We start from the raw sequence: 23,627 nt of genomic DNA on the forward strand, positions 1-23,627 counted from the left end.
GACACACCAATGTTTTTATTTTTGAGTCTCGGGTTAGTTTTTAAAATGTGCAAGTTTAGTTAGCCAGAAATGTAGATTCCATTTTTCTTTAGAAAAGTGCATGCAGCTTAAAAGGTGGAATTTGAACTTCTTTACATAGTGCAAAATTGGTATTTTAGAAAATATTGGTACTTAAGACAAAAAATATTCAATATGAACATATGAATGCTTAGTGTTGAAATGTGTGTACTAGGGTTACTGACAATTTACAACGCATTATCGTATCAATCGCTTCTCGAACCCTCTATCCAAAGACGTATATACACATTGGTGTGATAATAAATTTTAGCCCTAGCCATGAGCAGAAACGCCTCTTGTTATGACTCCACCCAAAAATGCATATTTGCGTGAAAAAACATTGTGACTTGTCACCACACCTTGCTTGTAATGAAAGTATAATAGCAAATCGTTCTTCACATGCACAAATGTGTATAGTTTGATAAAGCAATAGAGACCATAGTAATTCCGCCTGACAACATATTAAAGAGAATTTTAGTTTTGTGCAAGCAAGGGAAAGTAATGTGATATCTCTGGCATATTCATTCCTCTTCTGCAATACATTCATCCATCCACTCGTCCTTCCAGTTGTATAATGTTGGACAAATAGGGCAAAGGGGGATGGTTGTTTGTAATTAGGTTGTCACTTTGTACAAGACATACAAGACAATTATTGGCCTACGGGGTATACAGAAAAAATCCAAATAAACTGCAGAAGGAAGAGATTTTAGCTATAATTCTTGTAGCCGCTTAACTACACTATTTAGGTAGGACACCACGTGTGGGAGGTCTATCTGGTGTGGTTGGTTGCAATTTGCCATTTTACGCTAATTGGAACTTCATCGGGGGTTCGTTTGTTGGGATTGTGCCACGGACTGCTAGCAAGTAAATGTTTTCTTCATAGATGTGTCATTATTTTTCCCCATATTTCAAGCCGGATATGATTGTTTTCCTAAATTGGTTAAGAAAAAAATGGAAATAACTAACAAAGATGAAAAGAAAAACTTCAAGTCAGGGAAGATCCACCCCCTCCACTCGCACGAGGTCGCGTTGAAAAATGGAAATAATCACACCACGTCATGGAAAATCCACACCCTTTCACTCACACAAGATCGCATCATGTAACCCGAGATCTGTCTTCCCCATATCCTCACAGCAGATCACGTTGTAACGCGTGAGATATATCCTAATGTCCACTTCTTATAGCATGACAACAAATTCTCTAGCCACCCCGCCACTTGAGACGTGCCGGAACCCTCCCCGACATCCAACATTAAACACACATGTAAGAAAACCGACGGGTGGGTCTTGGGCTATACCATACGTCGCATGAGAGTCGCAATTCTTGGGATGTTAATTCCCTTTGTCCTACCTCGTGGATCTCTGCTCAAGACACCGCACTCTTTTTTGACCTCTCGCGGATGATCCTAGAATTTTGTATTAACCAAACACCGATTAGTAAATTTTGGTGTTTCTATATTTCCTTTGCGATTCAGTTTTCAATTTATACCGAAAGGGTAGCATGCGTTGCGATCACAAAGGATATGGGTGTATTCAACGTGTTTCACCCCACCCTATTAAATAGCCATGCTCCCGACCCCACTTTGCATAGCCAGGAAATGTGGTACTAATCACTAAACAGACAAGCCCCACGGGAGAGACTGATTGGCGTAGGCAAGAAGAATAAGTTCTCTAGTGTACTGGGACTTGCATAGTTGCATACAATATGGAGGTGTTCGGTCCACATGAGTGACTGCGCCATCCCTGATTCACACAGGACACCCACCTGATCCTTAGGGGCATGACTATGTGTCTCCTATTGCGATACCAAACAAGATCTCGCCTAAAGTGCCTACGAAATGGCCAGCCCAGCACGCAAGAGAACCATAGGCCTTACATGTTGCTGTTTTTTCTTTCATTTTTGCCATTTTTGTCTTGAATTTTTGCTTTCTCATTTTGCTTTATTATTTTATTTTTTTTCAAAGTTGTGGCATTATATTTCATAGTTTATGTCATTATTTGTCCAACCCTTCTATTTTCCCACCAACTTCTCAACTACCGACCCACTATAATCAGTAGGAAAATGCTTGTGCATTGCTACGAGCAACATCAATCAATTAATCACAATTTAGCAATTGCATTGACCCATATGAAAGGGGTAATTGTAGAAATTCTTTACAGAGGCGGGCAGTCCCAAGCGGCCTATCCGTTAATTTTCGAGCGATGAGCATGGCAGATTGGGAGGAAACATGACATGTTGTTTTAGAAAACATACATTAAAGATTGTAAGCTTGGTTATATCAGCACAAACTTTTCATTTCAACCTTCAAATTCACTTTCGTGTCTACATTTCTCCCCAAACTGGTTTTGATCCTGCTTTTGTAGTTTTTGTGCAGTTTTTTGAATGGAGCCTCACACACCACACGTTACCAATCAACTGGACTTGACTTATTATGGCTTGCGCTTGTCTAGCCGTCTTGCACAACCCAAGATCAAAATAATATATCGGTTTTGCAAAGTTTTCGGCAAATGGTTTATTTTTTCGGAGCCTCGGGAGAGTTTTCAAAACGTATAAGTTTAGTAAGCCAGAAGTGTAGGTACCACTTTTTTTAGAAAAAGTGTAAGAAGCTTAAAAAGTGGAATTTGAGCTTTTGCACATAGTGCAAAAATGCTTTTTTAGAAAATATTGGTACTTAAGATGAAAAATAATCAATATGAGCATATTAATGCTTAGTATTGAAATGTGTGTACTAGGGTTACTAATAATTTACAATGCACCAACGTATCAACTGCTCATCCATCCCTCTATTCAATAGACACATTATTACCGCAGCACATTGTAACAAATCAACGCCTTGTGAAGGCATATATACACATTGGTGTGATAATAAATTTTATTCCTAACCACGAGCAGAAACGCTTCATGTACTGAACTCCACCCAAAATTGCGTACTTGCATGAAACAACATTGTGACTTGTTGAAAGGGCATTTCCCTACCTTATATTTTGGATGATGATGACAACCCTTTGTTGGTCTAATCCAGTGCTAAATGTTTCAGGTTCTCAATGATTAGGCTTTCATCGGTTAGTGGTTCTCTCTCGAAGGAATCGTTTGAAGACGGAATCCTCTACGATTTTTATCTCTTTGGTCGTAGGGATCCCGTACTATCAAGAGGGAATCCACTTTGGTAAGAATAGGGGATTCCATTCACGTACACCTCCATCACCCCTCTTTTTGTCGAGAGAGTGCCTCCATTTTAATCTAATCTTTGCCGTGTGTTCCCGGCGGTTGTACCGCTCGTCCGAGCGGTTGTACCGCTGGCTCTTGACGCTTCTCTGCCGTTGTCGAGCGGTGGTACCGCTGCCTCCGGGCGGTGGTACCGCCACCTGACTCTGCAAAGACCAGCAGCGATTGTTCCGGCCATGCACCGCCCATGTACCGGTCAGGCTTCTGTTTTGATGCGATGGCTGGGCAGTGGTGGCCCGGTTGGTCCGGTTGTTCCTTTTCAACCGGTACAACTGGAGGTTCGAGCGGTTCTTCCGCTCATACCTTAGCCGCTCAAGCGCTCAAGACCAGGAGGTTGCACCGGCCCTGCACCGCCCAACTACCGCCCTCAAGGGTGACTCCGTTCTGTTTCGGTGCGGTAGTTGTGCGGTGGCTGGGCGGTTGGTCCGGTTATTTGCTAATGACCGGTACTACCGCCCGATGGCCCGATTGTACCGCCTGGTAGGGTTCTGCAGCTACATCGTGAGTCCCGGTTATACCGGGACAAGGAGCGGTTGTACCGGTGCAGTATGAAAACGCAGTAACGGTTGGATTTATGTGGGCTGCTATATAAGGTGGTTCCTCCACCTACCACGCCCACCTCTTACCTCTCTCACTCCACCATTGATGCCCTCAAGCTCTCTTGCCCGATCTCTCTCTCTAGCCACTCAAACTTGTTGATTTGCTAGGGTTTGAAGGAGGAGACCTAGATCTACACTTCCACCAAAGGATATTTACTTCCCCCATACTTTCTAGTGTGGATTTTGTTACTCTTGGGTGCTTGAGCACCCTAGACGGTTGAGGTCACCTCAAGGCCATATTCCATTGTGGTGAAGCTTCGTGGTTTCGTTGGGAGCCTCCAATTGGTGTGGAGATTGCCCCAACCTTGTTTGTAAAGGTTCGGTTGCCGCCTTCAAGGGCACCAATAGTGGAATCACGGCATCTCGCATTGTGTGAGGGCGTGAGGAGAATACGGTGGCCCTAGTGGCTTCTTGGGGAGCATTGTGCCTCCACACCGCTCTAACGGAGACGTACTTCCCCTTAAAAGGAAGGAACTCCGGTAACACATCCTCGTCTCCAACGGCTCCACTCTTGGTTATTTCGTGCCTTTACTCTTGCAAGCCTACTTGTGTTGTATCCCTTGCTTGCTCTTGTGTTAGTTGTTATTGCATCATATAGGTTGCTCACATAGTTGCATATCTAGACAACCTATTTTGTTGCAAAGTTTAATTTGGTAAAGAAAAGCTTAAAAATTGTTAGTTGCCTATTCACCCCCCCCTCTAGTCAACCATATCGATCCTTTCACTTGTAACCACACCTTGCTTGTACTGAAAGTAGAACAGTAAGTCATACATCACATGCAGAAATGTGTGGTGTCACTATTGTAGGATGCTGCTAACGCGACACTACGATCATAGACCCTTCGATGAAACTGTGTACGATGCAATAATCGCAAATGGTGGTGTAAAAAAATCATCAAGAAAGGTGCAAAACATTTGCGATGACGGATGCATCAAACACGATTCAGATTTTAGTTGCGTGTGCGATGCAGGGCATACGGTTCAGTTCAATTAACTGTTTGCGACGAGGAGGAACAAAAGAAACGGGCACCCAGATAAAGGTGTGTGCAATATACATCAACGGTTCACTAAAATGAATTGTTTGTGATTAGGCAACACAGAAGAAACGGTTAGCCAGATCAAGGTGTGTGCGATATAAGGCGTGCGGTTCACTCGGATGAACTATTTGTGTTGAGACAAGAGAACAGAAACGGTTCAATATAGCAAGATGTGTGTGATACGCGGCAAACAGGTCTGTAATCAGAAATGTGTGCGAAGACCGATAATAACACAGATGATTGATGCTCATAAGACGTGCGTGTTGTGCGATGGGATTGCATACAGAACAAAGTAAACTATATATAGACACACACACACACACACACACACACACACACACACACACACTTATAAGGACATGGTTGCATAACCAAATTAAATATCCAGTTACATAGGTGGCTACTACAACCATGGCATTTGCACACACCAAAGTAAACTATTACATGCATAATTACATAGGTGGCTACTACACACATGACATTTCCACACACCAAAGTAAACTATATATTACATGCATGATTAACTAGGATAACCAATCATCTGATCATCATCTACTTCTTGTGACGCTTGGTCTGGTTGTACTCGATGCGGCCTCGTCGATCTCCGTAACAAGGCACTTCCTCATGTCAACGATCTGCATGTGCATCTCGTAGCATGTGTACACGCTCTTGGACGCGAACCTAAGGTGACGTTCATCCAGTTGCCACATCCAGACCCCGTGCCAGGATACAGGACGTGTTCTGTTGTCATCCTACTTCATCTTTTCATAGTATGGGTCGATGATGGCTGAGGCGAGTTCAACCAGGGAGTCATTCTTCATGCTGCCCCATACCCTGTAGTGCTTATGGATTTCGACAAGGTTTTGGCAGGCCAAGCCCATAACCCTGAGCGCTTTTACATTGTCGGTGGTTTCCACCATGGCGAACTTGTAGTCAGTGCTATTGACAAAGTTGGTGAAACGGTTGCAAGGCTCTGTGGCCATGTAGTAGTGGTAGATGAGGACATGATGGCGCATGCACAACTGGGCGACGGCAACCTTCTGATCTATGTTGGGTCGACCGGCGATGTACTGGAGGTCGATGCCGACCACCTTGTAGTTGTCTTGAGCAAGCAACGGCTCAATGGTGTTGATGTAGTCGTCCACCACGGCCTGGTCAATGGTGTACAACACTGAGATATCCGTCTCCCTCGCGTGGGTCTCCACTTTATGCTCGCCGAACTCCATTGGAGCGCCGCTAGACATCTCCTCTCTATGTGTTGTCGTGGGTGTGCTTGTTGTGTTGTGGGGCGCGATCGAAAGGTTGAAGAGACTAAGTTTATAACGGCCACGGGAATTAAAGGGGAAGTCGGACGGCCTGGAATATCGACAGGCCCTCATGGCAGTTCTAACTTGTAGTGCATAACACCATCGTGCCGCACGTAACTGCATTGCGTGGCAATGCGCGCGGCGCAACCGCATGCATATGGGCCCCCCGACGTGATCATCGGTGAATATGGCGTAACCGCAGGGGCGTTCTTTTGGCCAAATGGGGGCTCGAAGCGGCGCCAATGAATCATCGGTGAGCCCGTTGCCGTGCAAGCTTCCTGCCAGACTCGGTGAAATCCCCCAAAATCCCAATGCTTCCAGGCCTGCTATATAAACCCTCATGGCTGGCGAGTCCTGCGTCGCATTTCGCCTCCCTCCCTGTAGCTTATCATGTCTGCTTCTCCCACAATCGCCAATGGCACTGGTCCGTCATCGTCGTTCAACCACTCCGCCGTCATCGGAGGATAGCTACAGATGGGAGGCTACACCGTGACGGCGGCGCAGTCCCTGGTGTATTGTAGTGCGTGTGGCGTCCATGTTGGGTGTGCGCGGAACACCTACCACACGCTCCACCGCCACTGCCCCTCGGTAGCTGTTGCCGGCCACTGTTGCCGCCACACCACCGTGAAAAGCAAGGGCCATCGCCCGCTCCGCCACCACGGCCCGAAGGCGGGGGGTGGCTGTCGTGGCCGCCACCCCACTACCGGCCATCACCCGCTCCACCACCGCGGCCCGAAGGCGGGAGGTGGTGGTCATGGCTGCCATCCCATCATCGGCCGCCATGGCCGCCAGCCCACCATCGACCGCCGGGATCATCACCCACTCCGCCACCATCGCCCGAAGGAGGGAGGCGGAGGTGGAGGCCCGCACGTGCGTCACTGAACTTGCGCGTTACATCGAGTTCCTGCAGGAGGAGGAGCGCCTCGTCGAGCATGCCAAGAGCCTTACCGTAGCCGTGGCCACAGCACACACCGACGGAGAGGTGAGGAATCAGGAGATCTACGAGCAGTCTGGCCGCTTCGAGAGGGGTCGTCTAGAGCGGCAGAGGGCGTTCGAGCTGGTGAGCGTTGCTAAACATGCAACAGCGGTAGACACCATATTGCAGTTATCCAGCTCGTCGGTAGGCTCCTCCTCCTCCCGTGCCTCTTACTGAGCGCGCTCGATAGAGGAGAGGCTGCCGGAAGTCGTACAAAGCCCCTCCGTAGTAGTAGTATTTAGGGGCTATTTTTTCAGCTCATCTGACTATAGATGTGGTGGAACTGCACAATGTACTTAAAATTAGCTAGTATATATAGTTGAACTAGCTATTTCAGTACGTGATTGGCAACAATTAGGAAAAAGTTTGTTCGGTTCAGCTGTCGAGTTGAACTGTTTGTATAAATTAAGAACGACTTCTTAATCTATGAATAAAATATATGCTTAATTACTGAATTTTAGTTGCAAAAATTAGATAGTGCTAGTGATTTTTAGCTGCATATTTTGACAAATCGCAGTGTTACAAGGATTGACAAATGGCAATGTTACTAGATCAACAAATGTCAATCTTTCCAGTTTGACAAATGGCAACATACCCAATATGGCAGATGCAAATCTTACCATATTGTTTGTACATGGTTGCACACGGGTCATCCACACAACCGTTTGCGTTGAAGGGATGCACAAATCCTGCACTGTGAATTTTCCCTAGGCTTAAGGGGGAAGACCATAGCTCTCACTTTGCAGACGGGTGTTCTATCTAAAATGTTTGCGATCAAGCGCTGCAGAAATCCTGCTTGACACGTTTTCTCTTGGCTTCCTGGGGAAGCTGTCGGTTTGCATACGAGTGTTCTAACTAAAATGTTTGTAATCAAGAGCTGCACAAATCCTGCTCGACACATTTTCCCTTGGCTTTCTGGGGAAGCTGTCGGTTTGCATACGAGTGTTCTAACTAAAATGTTTGTAATCAAGAGCTGCACAAATCCTGCTCGACACATTTTCCCTTGGCTTTTTGGGGAAGCTGTCGGTTTGCATACATGTGTTCTAACTAAAACGTTTGCAATGAGTGTTTTATATTTAAAAACCGTATTAAACTGCGGCTTGGGCGCCATTAATGGAGAGGATGCAAGCAAGGCGGGCAACCATGGAAGTCAAAGGGCTCACTTCGCGGTGAGCCTGCACGACGTATAGCTCGCACGCTTCCCAGTGAGCCCCCACATTAGAGTACAACTCGCACGCCTCCCATTTAATCAAGCACTCAAGCACCGGTCCGCACGACACCTCCTAGCCATTAAAAGAGAGAGGCGTGGCATCATGTGAATGGTTAACAGAATGCACACGATTTAAATTATTCAAAACGTTTGAGATGTTATAGTGGCAGTTATTTGTTTCAAAATGCCTTTATTGGCTGTTATTCGAGCGCGCCTTCTCTCAAAATGGACACGAAAAATACCACAATATGTCGGGTGCCATTCCATGATAGAATGCCAAGTTTCCTAAATTTCACAAGACTTTTGGATTTCCTAGAATTTAAAATAAAGTATCTTCATACGTCTCCAACGTATCTATATTTTTTTATTGTTCCATGCTATTATATTATCTATCTTGGATGTTTTATATGCATTTATATGCTATTTTATATGATTTTTGGGACTAACCTATTAACCTAGAGCCTAGTGCCAGTTTCTGTTTTTTCCTTGTTTTTGAGTTTTGCAGAAAAGGAATATCAAAGGGAGTCCAATTGACCTGAAAATTTACGGTGATTTTTTATGGACCACAAGAAGCCCCCAAAGCAAAAGAGTTGGGCCAGAAGAGCCACGAGGCCTCCATAAGGGTGGGGGCGCCCCCACCCCCCTAGGGCGCGCCCTCCGACCTTGTGGGCTCCTCGTGGACCCCCCCTGACTTGTTCTCGACGCTAATAATTCCTATAACTACCAAAAACCCCAGAAATAAACCTAGATTAGGAGTTCGCCGCCGCAAGCCTTTGTGGCCACAAAAAACCAATTGAGACCCTGTTCTGGCACCCTGCCGGAGAGGGTATTCATCACCGGTGGCCATCTTCATCATCCAGGCGCTCTCCATGATGAGGAGGGAGTAGTTCACCCTCGGGGCTGAGGGTATGTGCCAGTAGCTATGTGTTTGATCTCTCTCTCTCTCATGTTCTTGATTTGGCACGATCTTGATGTACCGCGAGCTTTGCTATTATAGTTGGATCTTATGAAGTTTATCCCCCTCAACCTTCTTGTAATGGATTGGGTTTTCCCTGTGAAGTTATCTTATCGGATTGAGTCTTTAAGGATTTGAGAACACTTGATGTATGTCTTGCATGTGCTTATCTATGGTGACAATGGGATATTCACGTGATCCACTTGATGTATGTTTTGGTGATCAACTTGCGGGTTCTGTGACCTTGTGAACTTATGCATAGGGGTTGGCACACATTTTCGTCTTGACTCTCCGGTAGAAACTTTTGGGCACTCTTTTAATTTCTTTGTGTTGGTTTGAATAGATGAATCTGAGATTGTGTGATGCATATCATATAATCAAAGCCGAGGTTAGTTGTGGTGACATTAGAGTATCTAGGTGACATTAGATTTGTGGTTGATGTGTATCTTAAGGTGTTATTTTAGTATGAACTCTAGGGCTGTTTGTGACACTTATAGGAATAGCCCAATAGATCGATCAGAAAGAATAACTTTGAGGTGGTTTCATACACTACAATAATCTCTTTGTTTGTTCTCCGCTATTAGTGACTTTGGAATGACTCTTTGTTGCACATTGAGGGATTGTTATATGATCTAGTTATGTTATCATTGTTGAGAGAACCTGCACTAGTGAAAGTATGAACCCTAGGCCTTCTTTCCAAGCATTGCAATACTATTTTCCCTCACTTTTGCTACTAGTTACCTTGCTGTTTTTATGTTTTCAGACTAAAAAACTTTATATCTACCATCCATATTGCACTTGTATCAACATCTCTTCGCCGAACTAGTGCACCTATACAATTTACCATTGTATTCGGTGCGTTGGGGACACAAGAGACTCTTTGTTTTTTGGTTGCAGGGTTGTTCGAGAGAGACCATCATCATCCTACGCCTCCCACAGATTGATAAACCTTAGGTCATCCACTTGAGGGACATTTGCTACTGTCCTACAAAACTCTGCGCTTGGAGGCCCAACACGAGTCTACAAGAAGAAGGTTGCGTAGTACACATCATATCTCAATGTTTTGTCGGCAATCAACAGTGCCCTGGTGTTTGAAATTCATTGCCATTTCTTGCATGCGACTTAAGCATGCACCCAAGGACACATATATGATTTTTCAACCAATTTGTATGCACTGGAGCATGTGCATGTAGTTCAAATTTGAATTATGCACATAAAATGTCTAGAAAACCCAGTTAATGTATAAAAATGTCCAAACGAACCCCGCAAAAATCCAAAATTGAACACAACACTCCCGTTGTTCTATTTTGACTCTAGAATTTTTCTGAAAGCAATAAGAGGCAACCGATATTGTTTCGTCCCCAAAGGTGGCACGTTCCCTACCGAAACCATCACGCTTGTTGTGAGAAGCTTATACCTAAACCTGCTCCAAATGGGACAAAAAATTTACCATGGCATGTCGATGCCGCTCCATGATAGCATGCCATGTTTCATGAATTTCATACGAGTTTTGGATTTACTAGAATTTAAAAAATAGGCATCTCAATGTTTGCGGCCGAATGACGCTGGAAGGGTGTTTGACATTCATTCCCATTTCTTGCATGGGACCTAAGCATGCATCCAAGGACACATATTTGTTTTTTCAACCAATTTATATGCACTTGAGCATGTGCATGTACTTCAAATTTGAATTATGCACACAAAATGCCTAGCAACTTAATGTATAAAAATGTCCAAACGAACAAGGAAAAATTCCAAAACACAATAGTCATGTTGTTCTATGTTGAAACTAGAAATTTTTTGAAAGCAATAAGAGGCAACGGATATCGTTTCATACCCAAAGGTGGAATGTTCCCTACTGAAACCATCATGCTTGTTGTGAGAAGCTCTGGTTTGTGAGAAGCTTATACCCAAACCTGCCCCAATTGGGACAAATAATTTACCACGGCATGTTGATGCCGCTCCATGATAGCATGCCAAGTTTCATGAATTTCAGACGAGTTTTGGATTTACTAGAATTTAAAAACCAGGTATTTCAATGTTTGCGGCCGAGTGACGGTGGCAGGGTGTTTGACATTCATTCCCATTTCTTGCATGAGACCTAAGCATGCAACCAAGGACACATATATGATTTTTCAACCAATTTATATGCACTGGAGCATGTGCATGTAGTTCAAATTTGAATTATGCACATAAAATGCCTAGAAAACCTAGTTAATGTATAAAAATGTCCAAACGAACCCCGAAAAATTCCAAAATTTAACACAACACTCCTGTTGTTCTATGTTGACACTAGAAATTTTTTGAAAGCAATAAGAGGCAATCGATATCCTTTCGTCCCCAAAGGTGGCACGTTCCCTACCGAAACCATCACACTTGTTGTGAGAAGCTCTGGCTTGTGAGAAGCTTATACCTAAACCTGTTCCAAATAGGACAACAAATTTACCATGGCTTGTCGATGCCACTCCATGATAGCATGCCAAGTTTCATGAATTTCAGAGGAGTTTTGGATTTACTAGAATTTAAAAAATAGGTATCTCGATGTTTGCGGCCGAGTGATGGTTGCAGGGTGTTTGACATTCATTCCCATTTCTTGCATGGGACCTAAGCATGCATCCAAGGACAAAGATTTGATTTTTCAACCAATTTATATGCACTGGAGCATCTGCATGTAGTTCAAATTTGAATTATGCACATAAAATGCCTAGGAACCCCAGTTAATGTACAAAAATGTCCAAACGAACACCGAAAAATTCCAAAACACAACACTCATGTTATTCTATGTTGACGCTAGAAATTTTTTGAAAGCAATAAGAGGCAACGAATATCATTTCAGCCATAAAGGTGGCGCGTTCCCTACTGAAAGCATCACACTTGTTGTGAGAAGCTCTGGTTTGTGAAAAGCTTATATCCAAACCGGCCCCAACTGGGACAAAACATTTACCACGGCATGTTGATGCCGCTCCATGATAGCATGTGAAGTTTCATGAATTTCAGACGAGTTTTGGATTTAATAGAATTTAAAAACCAGGTATCTCAATGTTTGCGGCCGAGTTACGGTGGGAGGGTGTTTGACATTCATTCCCATTTATCGCATGAGACCTAAGCATGCATCCAAGGACACCGATTTGATTTTTCAACCAATCTATATGCACTGGAGCATGTGCATGCAGTTCAAATTTGAATTATGCACATAAAATGCCTAGAAAACCGAGTTAATGTATAAAAATGTCTAAACAAACCCCGAAAAATTCCAAAATTTAACACAACACTCATGTTGTTCTATGTTGACACTAGAAATTTTTTGAAAGCAATAAAAGGCAACGGCTATCGTTTCGTCCCCAAAGGTGGCACGTTCCCTACTGAAACCATCACGGTTGTTGTGAGAAGCTCTGGTTGTGAGAAGCTTATACCCAAACCTGCCCCAAATGGGACAACAAATTTACCACGACATGTTGATGCCGCTCCATGATAGCATGCAAAGTTTCATGAATTTCAGACGAGTTTTGGATTTACTAGAATGTAAAAACCAGGTATCTCAATGTTTGCGGCCGAGTGATAGTGGCAAGGTGCTTGACATTCATCCCCATTTCTTGCATGGGACATAAGCATGCAATCAAGGACACATATTTGATTTTTCAACGAATTTATATGCACTGGAGCATGTGCATGTAGTTCAAATTTGGATTATGCACATAAAATGCTTAGAAAACCCAGTTAATGTATAAAAATGTCCGAACGAACCCTAAAAATTCCAAAATTAGACACAACACTCCTTTTCTTCTATGTTGACACTAGAAAAAATTTAAATGCAATAAGAGGCAACATATATCGTTTTGTCCCCAAAGTTGGCACGTTCCCTACCAAAACCATCAAGCTTGTTGTGAGAAGCTCTGGTTTGTGAGAAACTTATAGACAAACCTGCCCCAAATGGGACACAAAATTTACCACGGCAAGCTGATGCCGCTCCATGATAGCATGCCAAGTTTCATGAATTTCAGACGAGTTTTGGATTTACTAGAATTTAAAAACCAGGTATCTCAATGTTTGCTACCGAGTGACGGTGGCAGCGTGTTTGACATTCATCCCTATTTCTTCCATGGGACCTAAGCATGCAACCAAGGACACAGATTTGATTTTCCATCCAATTTATATGCACTAGAGCATGTGCATGTAGTTCAAATTTGAATTATGCACATAAAATGCCTAGAAAACCCAGTTAATGTATAAAAATGTCCGAACGAACCGTGAAAATACCAAAATTTAACACAACACTCCTGTTGTTCTATGTTGACACTAGAAAGTTTTTAAATGCAATAAGAGGCAACCGATATTGTTTCGTCCCCAAAGGTGGCACGTTCCCTACCGAAACCATCAGGCTTGTTGTATGACGCTCTGGTTTGTGAGAAGCTTATACCCAAACCTGCCTCAAATGGGACAAAAAAATTACCATGCCATGTTGATGCCACTCCATGATAGCATGCCAAGTTTCATGAATTTCTGACGTGTTTTGGATTTACTAGAATTTAAAAACTAGGTATCTCAATGTTTGCAGCCGAGTGACGGTGGCTGGGTGTTTGACATTCATTCCCATTTTCTTGCATGAGATCTAAGCATGCAACCAAGGACACATATTTGATTTTTCAACCAATTTATATGCACTGGAGCATGTGCATGTAGTTCAAATTTGAATTATGCACATCAAATGCCTAGAAAAACCAGTTAAGTATAAAAATGTCCAAACGAACCCCGAAAAATTCCAAAATTTAACACAACACTCTTGTTGTTCTATATTGACACTAGAAATTTTTTGTCACGCCCAATATGCGACCCTATCCTAAAGGAACTCGAAGGTCCCACATATTGGAGCGCTTTTGCAAGGTGGATATCATTACATCGTACCATTACATAATAGTTGGGGATACATACAAGAGGTAAACAATGCCACATGAATACATCAACATCATACATAAGAGCAACATCCGACTACGGATGAAACACAAACAGAAACTCAAACAACATCGACTCTGCTAGCCTAGGCTACCGTTCAAGAACCTAAACTGAAGCGTGCACACGGGGACTCGCTGGCATTGGGAGCCAGCAGCAGCCCTTGCTGTGGTTGCAGAGGACCGACGGGGGTGCGGAAAACGTGCTAGGGTGCGTGTGGGGGAGCAATGCCGCGAGGATGTGGGTGTGGGTGCGCAAGGAAGGGACGAGCAGCTGCCGCTCGCTGGTGTCATGTGCATGCAGATGCAGAGAAAAGCAGAGGAGGTAGCGTTGGGGACATCAGACAGCGAAGGAGCTCGTCGGAGCTGTTCCGGCAACCAAAACACGCGATGGAGGGCTCGGATGGATGCTACGCAATGGGGCGAACCCATACATACCAAGCATGCAACGAGAAGTGAACGAATTCCTCACCGACGACGGGGTTCCGCTGTGGGGCGCGTGAGCTTGATGCTTGCGGCCATGGCGGCGATGCATGGCGAGGCAGGAGCTATAGTGGCGGGCGTGCGGAGGGCTACTGTAGGAGGCATGTGTAGATGCACAGGGGGGTGGCTGGGCGTGCGTTGTGGCCAAGCCTCACTGTACATGCTTCACATGGTTAGGACCATGGCTGCTGACCGGAATGGAGACGAGATGCATGGATGCGTGCAGCGCGGAGTGAGGGTGGAGGCTGTGTGTGTGGGATCAGGGAGCAGAAGCAGATACACGAGCACGAGCTCAAACTCGAGATCGCCCATGGCGGACGAACTCAGGGCGCGAGGATCGGCGACTACAACGATGGAATCAAAGTGGAAGAGGGGCTGGGAGGAGGGGCTGGGAGGAGCGGCTGCTTACCATTGGCTCGAGGGATACGACGAGGAGACCGGGAGATGAAGGAAATGGCGACGATGAGCTGTTGGTCGGGGCGACGTCCTCGGGTCCGAGAAGCAGAGGAAGCAGGGGAAGAAGGCGTCGATGAACTTGGCGTCTCCATCCTTGGATCGCAGAGGGAACGGGGTCGTGGAGGTGTCGTGGTGCGCGTAGAGGAAGAAGGGGCCGGTGTTGGAGATCCTACGCCGGAGGAGAGCTCCGGCTCGCCTCGACCATGGCGATCGGAAGCGAGGCAACAGGGCGCTTGGGTGCCCTGACCTGCGTGGCAGTGGCGGAGAAGAGGGAGAGGAGGAAGAGGAAACCCTAGGGGTCGCTGCGGGGGCTGCTTTATAGGGGCACGGGCACGGCTGGCTCGGCCACGGTGGCCATGGCGTGCGTGTAAAGGAGAGGGGAGAGGTAGGAGAAAGGTGAGTGAGTGCTACAGATCAGTGACTGACGTGTGGGTCCAGATACGACACGTGGGACGGGTGAGAGAGAGGGGTATGAGGGTTTCTGGTGGAAAAAGCATCTGGAGGGCTAGGTAGGCTGCTGCACGTGCGCTGATACTGGGCCGCTGTCGGGCTACTCTCTGTTGCTGCTCTTTCTTTCTTTTCTATTTCTTCAACGAAAAATGAAAGAGAAAAATGCATAGAGGGATAGGTCAGTGGTGTGTGAGATATGAAAATATCCTCATGACCCTAGTGTTTTACAGAATTGGATAAAATTGAGATGGGCATTTTTAGAGGCAGAAAAATAAATCAAGTTTGAATTAAATGCAAACTTGCTCCATTTTTGAACCCAACCAAAACAACTCCAAAAAGGATGATATTTTACAAAGAGGTATAAGGCATGGAGTAAGATTATTAGGAAATAAATGAACATTAATGAAGGAGGGAATAATGTCACTTGCAAAAACATGAAAGAACGAAGGGAGAGGTGATGATACATGGGCATGGCTTGAGAGAGACATAGCAAGGACAGATGCACACACAACATAAAGGACACACATAGCATGAGGATGAGTGCTATGCACATCATGCTCATGGCAACAACATGAATGGCCAAAAGCAATATGACAAGAGATAGGCATCGCAATGCAACATCCCCAATGATGATCATGATGCAAGAAGAGAAAATATGGCAAGGCACTCAACATGGTCATGGCAACACCATAGGGAAAAGAAATATGGAAAACAATTATGTTAATGCAACAAACAAAAACACATGACATAAACTAAAATAAAAAGGGGGCATCTGGAGCGTCGATCTCAGGGAGTTACAATTTTTGAAAGTAATAAGAGGCAACCGATATCGTTTCGTCCCCAAAGGTGCACGTTCCCTACCGAAACCATCAAGCTTCTTGTGAGAAGCTTATACCCAAACCTGCCCCAAATGGGACAAAAAAATTTACCACAACATGTTGATGCCGCTCCATGATAGCATGCCAAGTTTCATGAATTTCAGTCAAGTTTAGGATTTACTGGAATGTAAAAACCAGGTATCTCACCGTTTGTGGTCGAGTGACGGTGGCAGGGTGTTTGGCATTCATCCCCATTTCTTGCATGGGACATAAGCATGCAACCAAGGACACAAATTTGATTTTTCAACCAATTTATATGCACTGGAGCATGTGCATGTAGTTCAAATTTGAATTGTGCACGTAAAATGCCGAGAAAACCTAGTTAATGTATAAAAATGTCCGAACGAACCCCGTAAAATTCCAAAATTTAACACAACAATCATGTTGTTCTATGTTGACACTAGGAAGATTTTAAATGCAATAAGAGGCAACCGATATCGTTTGTCCCCAAAGGTGGCACGTTCCCTACCGAAACCATCACGCTTGTTGTGAGAAGCTCTAGTTTGTGAGAAGCTTATTCCCAAACCTGCCCCAAATGGGACAAAAAATTTACCATGCCATGTTGATGCCGCTCCATGGTAGCATGCTAAGTTTCATGAATTTTTGACGAGTTTTGGATTTACTAGAATTTAAAAACCAGGTATCTCAATGTTTGTGGCCGAGTGATGGTGGGAGGGTGTTTGACATTCATTACCAATTCTTGCATGAGACCTAAGCATGCAGCCAAGGACAGAGATTTGATTTTTCTACCAATTTATAAGCACCGGAGCATGTGCATGTAGTTCAAATATTAATTATGCACATAAAATGCCTAGAAAACCCAGTTAATGTATAAAAATGTCCGAATAAAGCCCGAAAACTTCCAAAGTTTAACATAGCACTCGTGTTGTTCTATGTTGACACTAGAAATTTTTTGAAAGCAATAAGAGGGAACCCATATCGTTTCGTCCCCAAAGGTGGCACGTTCCCTACCGAAACCATCACGCTTGTTGTGAGAAGCTCTGGTTTGTGAGAAGCTTATACCCAAACTTGCCCCAAATGGGACAAAAAATTTACCACAGCATGTTGATGCCGCTCCATGATAGCATGCCAAGTTTCATGAATTTCAGACGAGTTCTGGATTTACTAGAATGTAAAAACTAGGTACCTCAATGTTTGCGGCCGAGTGACGGTGGCAGGGTGTTTGGCATTCATCCCCATTTCTTGCATGGGACCTAAGTATGATACCAAGGTCACAAATTTTGATCTTTCAACCAATTTATATGCACTGGAGCATGTGCATGTAGTTCAAATTTGAATTATGCACATAAAATGCCTAGAAAACCCAGTTAATGTATAAAAATGTCCAAACGAACCCCGAAAATTCCAAAATTTAACACAATACTCCTGTTGTTCTTCATTGACACTTGAAAAAATTTAAATGCAATAAGAGGCAATAGATATCGTTTCGTCCCAAAAGGTGGCACGTTCCCTACCGAAACCATCACGCTTGTTGTGAGAAGCTCTAGTTTGTGAGAAGCTTATACCCAAACCTGCCCCTAATGGGACAAAAAATTTACCATGCCATGTTGATGCCACTCTATGGGAGCATGCCAAGTTTCATGAATTTCTGACGAGTTTTGGATTTACTAGAATTTAAAAACTAGGTATCTCAATGCTTGCAGCCAACTGACAGTGGCAGGGGTTTTGACATTCATTCCCATTTCTTGCATGGGACCTAAGCATGCAACCAAGGACACATATTTGATTTTCCAACCATTTTTCATGCATTGGAACATGTGCATGTAGTTAAAATTTGAATTGTGCACATAAAATGCCTAGAAACCCCTGCTAATGTATAAAAATGTCCAACCGAACCCCGAAAAATTCCAAAATTTAACACAACACTCCTGTTGTTCTATGTTGACACTAGAATTGTTTTTAAAGAAATAAGAGGCAATGGATATCGTTTCGTCCCCAAAAGTGGCACGTTCCCTACCGAAACCATCACGCTTGTTGTGAGAAGCACTTGTTTGTGAGAAGCTTATACCCAAGCCAGCCCCAAATGGGACAAAAAAATTACCACGGCATGATGATACTACTCCATGATAGCATCGAAGTTTCATGAATTTCAGACGAGTTTTGGATTTACTAGAATTGAAAAACCAGGTATCTCAATGTTTGCGGCCGAATGACGGTGGCAGGGTTTTTGACATTCATTCCCATTTCTTGCATGGGACCTAAGCATCCAACCAAAGTCACAAATTCGATCTTTCAACCAATTTATATGCACTGGAGCATGTGCATGTTGTTCAAATTTGAATTATGCACATAAAATGCCTAGAAAACCCAGTTAATGTATAAAAATGTCCAAATAAACCCGAAAAATTCCAAAATTTAACACAACACTCTTGTTGTTCTATGTTGACACTAGGAAATTTTAAATGCAATAAGAGGCAATCGATATCGTTTGTCCCCAAAGGTGGCACGTTCCCTACCGAAACCATCACGCTTGTTGTGAGAAGCTTATACCCTAACCTGCCCCAAATAGGACAAAAAATTTACCACGGCATGTTGATGCCGCTCCATGGTAGCATGCCAAGTTTCATAAATTTCAAACGTGTTTTGGATTTACTAGAATGTAAAAACCAGGTATCTCAATGTTTGCGGCCGAGTGATGGTGGCAGGGTGTTTGGCATTAATCCCCATTTCTTGCATGGGACCTAAGCATGCAACCAAGGACACAAATTTGATTTTTCAACCAATTTATATGCACTGGAGCATGTGCATGTAGTTCAAATTTGAATTACGCACATAAAACGCCTAGGAAACCCAGTTAATGTATAAAAATGTCTGAACGAACCATGAAAAATTCCAAAATTTAACACAACACTCTTGTTGTTCTATGTTGACACTAGAAAAAATTTAAATGCAATATGAGGCAACCGATATCGTTTCGTCCCCAAAGGTGGCACGTTCCCTACCGAAACCATCATGCTTGTTGTGGGAAGCTCTAGTTTGTGAGAAGCTTATACCCAAACCTGCCCCAAATGGGACAAAAAATTTACCATGCCATGTTGATGCCGCTCCATGATAGCATGCTAAGTTTCATGAGTTTTTGATGAGTTTTGGATTTACTAGAATTTAAAAACCAGGTATCTCAATGTTTGTCGCCGAGTGACGGTGGGAGGGTGTTTGACATTCATTACCAATTCTTGCATGAGACCTAAGCATGCAGCCAAGGACAGAGATTTGATTTTTATACCAATTTATATGCACCGGAGCATGTGCATGTAGTTCAAATATTAATTATGCACATAAAATGCCTAGAAAACCCAGTTAATGTATAAAAATGTCCAAATAAAGCCCGAAAAATTCCAAAGTTTAACATAGCACTCGTGTTGTTCTATGTTGACACTAGAAATTTTTTGAAAGCAATAAGAGGCAACCCATATCGTTTCGTCCCCAAAGGTGGCACGTTCCCTACCGAAACCATCACGCTTGTTGTGAGAAGCTCTGGTTTGTGAGAAGCTTATACCCAAACTTGCCCCAAATGGGACAAAAAATTTACCACAGCATCACTACAAGAAATATGTCAACTTATGACCTTCTGTTAGTGACCCTGGAAGAATTGGTCATAGATTTATGACCATTTGAGACCAATTGGTCAAAAGCTGTTCGAGGGGCTCCAAACCCTAAACCATTGCGACCATTTTGGTCAGAAAGTTCATAATTTCCTTACATGAGATGGTCATAAAGCTAACAGCGCTAGTCCGCTGCCTTATTTCTAGTTGTTAACGACCAATATAGATGGTCATAGCCTTGTAAATTGTGGTGGGTTGCTATGACTAGGCGCCACCTCATCAGTTTTGCCTATGTGTCATGTCCATGTGGCAGTTTTTGCCCTAGGTTGTGAAGCAACCTATATTTCTGTCATTCCCAAAATTCCCAAAAAAATCTCATAAATTCTTTGGGTCATATCTTCGTCAAATATGTAAAAACCTTCCTTGCCTAGTTCAAAAATAATTCAAAAATATTCATTTTCCTATTCTATTCAGAGTAACAGTTTGTGAAGGAAGTACCACTTTGGCATGTCCAAATAGTATCCATTTTCTACAGTGCTTTCCTATGCCCAAATAACCATTCTCCACCAAATACCAGCTCAATCCATTCATTATTTTGAGCCGAGCTTCAACATTCGTATTTATGTCCAGTGTGGTGGTTTGCAAAGCAAGTACCACCTAGGCTCCTCCTTTTGAGCTGAAAATTTGTGAAAACGGTCTTCTTAGTAACTGATCATCCTCAGCCAAAACTCACGCCCATTAGCCATGTACATTTCCCGTACCTCTAATCAAACACTTGGCTGCTAATTCATGTTTGAGCATCGATTGGTCTCCTCGTGAGAATCTTATGTTGTAATTTTCTTCCTAGCACCAACCTGGGGAGTGACCAACCCACTAGACATGCCTAGGCCACCCAGAACACATGGCAACGCCACGGTCACGCGGTGACCACGCGGCGGGCATGCGAGTTTACGCGCTCTAGAGTTGGGGCCCTCGGCCACCGCCCAAACCTCGACGTATCGCCATCAAACCATGTATTTATGATTAAATAGGTCCTTATGTAACTAGAAATGATTTTTGGAAAAAATAAATAGCAAACTATGAGGCAGCTGCAGTTCAAATTTGACCCGCTTCCAACTGAATCGGCAGAAATTTGTCTTTTTCATGAGAGGTGGATCAAAATTTTTTACACCAGACCATTTTGTCAATTGTGCATTAATTATGGCCTAGTATTTTATAAAAATGATTTGGTCCAATTTTGCAACAATTATTTGGTAGTTCCTTCACAAAAAAACCTCCTTTCGGGCACTCGAAAAATGGAAAATGGTTTTTTCGTCCAACGAAAATGAAAAATTCCTTAGGCAACATCGTTTGCCATTCCAATATGCACCCTTGTGCACAATATGAGATCATTTGAACAAACTATGCCATGAATGTGGCCATAAGACTGATCATTTGGCTTGAAAGCCATGAATCTTCACACTTGATAACTCATTTCCGAGAACAGTTTTTTAAAATAATTACCGTATTACAAGTTTATTATTTTTCCTGGAAACTTGGTCACATATAATGACACAATGCGAAGGTTTTCCAATTTTTTGATTTTTTTTGAATTTTTTATGCCCGTTTCAAAATGCGGTCGAAATGGCGGGCTTGACCGTTCCTAGCTAGTGGTTGAATCTTGGAATTTTTTTGGTGTTTCTATGATTAAATAGATACTTATGCACCTAGAAATGATTTTTGGAAAAAATAAAGAGCAAACTATGAGGCAGCTGCACTTCAAATTTGACCCGTTTCCAACTGAATTGGCGGAAATTTGTCTTTTTCATCAGAGGTGGATCAAAACTTTTTGCACCCAACTATTTTGTCAATTGTGCATTATATATGACCTAGTATTTTATAAAATTGATTTGGTCCATTTGTGCAACAATTATTTGGTAGTTCCTTCACAAAAAAACCTCATTTCGGGCACTCGGAAAATGAAAAATTAATTTTCCGTGCAAAGAAAATGAAAACTTCCTTAGGCAACATTGTTTGGAATTCCAAGATGCACCCTTGTGCACAATATTAGATCATTTGAACAAACTATGCCATGAATGTGGCCATAAGATTGATCATTTGGCTTGAAAGCCATGAATCTTCACACTTGATAGCTCATTTCTGAGAACACTTTTTTAAAATAATTACCGTATTACAAGTTTATTATTTTTCCTGGAAACTTGGTCACATATAATGACACAATGCGAAGGTTTTCCAATTTTTTGTTTTTTTTTTGAATTTTTTATGCCCGTTTCAAAATGCGGTCAAAACGGCGGGAATGACCGTTCCTAGCTAGTGGTTGAATCTTGGAATTTTTTTGGTGTTTCTCTGATTAAATAGGTCCTTATGTAACTAGAAATGATTTTTGGAAAAATTAAATAGCAAACTATGAGGCAGCTGCAGTTCAAATTTGACCCGCTTCCAACTGAATCGGCGGAAATTTGTCTTTTTCACGAGAGGTGGATCAAATTTTTTTACACCAAACCATTTTGTCAATTGTGCATTAAATATGGCCTAGTATTTTATAAAAATGATTTGGTCCAATTTTGCAACAATTATTTGGTAGTTCCTTCACAAAAAAACCTCCTTTCGGGCACTCGAAAAATGGAAAATGGTTTTTTCGTCCAATGAAAATGAAAACTTCCTTAGGCAACATTGTTTGCCATTCCAATATGCACCCTTGTGCACAATATGAGATCATTTTAACAAACTATGCCATGAATGTGGCCATAAGATTGATCATTTGGCTTGAAAGCCATGAATCTTTAGAGATGATAGCTCATTTCTGAGAACACCTTTTTAAAATAATTGTCGTATTACAAGTTTGTTATTTTTCCTAGGAACTTGGCCACATATATTGACACAATGCAAAGTTTTCCCATTTTTTTGATTTTTTCTGAATTTTTTATGCCCGTTTCAAAATGCGGTCAAAACGGCGGGAATGACCGTTCCTAGCTAGTGGTTGAATCTTGGAATTTTTTTGGTGTTTCTCTGATTAAATAGATAATTATGTACCTAGAAATGATTTTTGGAAAAAATAAATAGCAAAGTATGAGGCAGCTGCAGTTCAAATTTGACCCGCTTCCAACTGAGTCGGCGAAAATTTGTCTTTCTCACGAGAGGTGGATCAAAACTTTTTACACCCAACCATTTGGCCAATTGTGCATTAAATATGGCCTAGTATTTTAGAAAAATGATTTGGTCCAATTTTTCAACAATTATTTGGGAGGTCCTTCACAAAAAAACCTCTTTTCGGGCACTCAAAAAATGAAAAATGAATTTTCCGTGCATAGAAAATGAAAACTTCCTTAGGTAACATTGTTTGCCATTTCAAGATGCATCATTGTGCATAATATGAGATCATTTAATTGATTTTTTCATGTGAAAAAGTAGATGACAAACAAAAGAATGCCGAGGTAGATGCTTTTTTGAAACATAATGTGTCTTTTTAATAAGAGGTGGATCG

General features: G+C 42.9%; 1 pseudogene; it reads left to right on the top strand.

Annotated features, from left to right (window-relative positions):
* The window catches only part of LOC119350895, a 67,664-nt pseudogene that overhangs the window by 41,282 nt on the left and 2,755 nt on the right, over window positions 1-23,627 (top strand).

Source organism: Triticum dicoccoides, chromosome 1B (assembly GCF_002162155.2).
Source record: "Triticum dicoccoides isolate Atlit2015 ecotype Zavitan chromosome 1B, WEW_v2.0, whole genome shotgun sequence".
NCBI classification, from domain to species: domain Eukaryota; kingdom Viridiplantae; phylum Streptophyta; class Magnoliopsida; order Poales; family Poaceae; genus Triticum; species Triticum dicoccoides.